The sequence below is a fragment of the Octopus bimaculoides genome, chromosome 17 (assembly GCF_001194135.2).
Source record: "Octopus bimaculoides isolate UCB-OBI-ISO-001 chromosome 17, ASM119413v2, whole genome shotgun sequence".
Lineage (NCBI taxonomy): Eukaryota > Metazoa > Mollusca > Cephalopoda > Octopoda > Octopodidae > Octopus > Octopus bimaculoides.
In genome coordinates, this window is record NC_068997.1 from 3,771,203 (window position 1) to 3,772,188 (window position 986).

The following is a 986-nucleotide window of genomic DNA, read 5'->3' on the forward strand; positions in this document are numbered from 1 at the left end:
AGTGAGTGAGTGAGTGAGTGAGTGAGTGAGTGAGTGAGTGAGTGGCTGGGTGAGTGAGTGAGTGAGTGAGTGAGTGAGTGAGTGAGCGAGAGAGTGAGTGAGTGAGAGAGAGGACATGTTGCCTATATATTAGTGTGTTGCACTCATCGCGAGATCGTGGATTCGTTTCCCTGATCGGGTGTTATATCCATGTACAAAAACATTTCATTTTGCATTGTTATCACTTCGACACTTCACTCGTGGCACACCATGCACCTGTGCTGTTAATGTCGATTTGATGGTAGTGAGCTAATGACAAATCATATGTGCAGGTTGTTTAGCAAAAGATCACAGAATCCTCAATTGCTGTCAACGACAGAAAAGTTCACCGAGACTATTTTGGACAGGAAGATATCTAGGAACCGGCGAACAAAGACACTGGTAAAGATACTTGTAACAAAATAGACTCTGATAAAGGTACCCTAGAACCTGATGATGGTGTGAAACCGGCTACCTTATTATGACAACCATCCAAGTAGAAATTGTGGCATATAAAATCAGATGAAGAGTCACAGCATGTACTGCATCGCATGCCGTCCGATGTTCCAGCGACGGTGCTTGCTCATCATCGTAATTAGTAGAATATTTATCGCCCACTCCCAGCAGCAACGTTCAGAAGCAAAATTAGGGTATCTATACATATGTGTCTGTGTATCCTTTAGTGTGTATGAAATATATCTGCAGACGCAGATAGTCTTTTACTCTTTTATTTGTTTCATTTACTTGACTGCGGCCATGCTGGACCACCGCCTTTAGTCGAACAAATCGTCCCCAGGTGTTATTCTTTGTAAGTCTGGTACTTATTCTACCGGACTATTTTGCCGAATCGCCAAGTTAAGCGGACGTAAACACACTAGCGTCGGTTGTCAAGCGATGGTGAGGGGACAAACACAGATACACAAACATACACACACACACACACACACACACACACACACACACACACA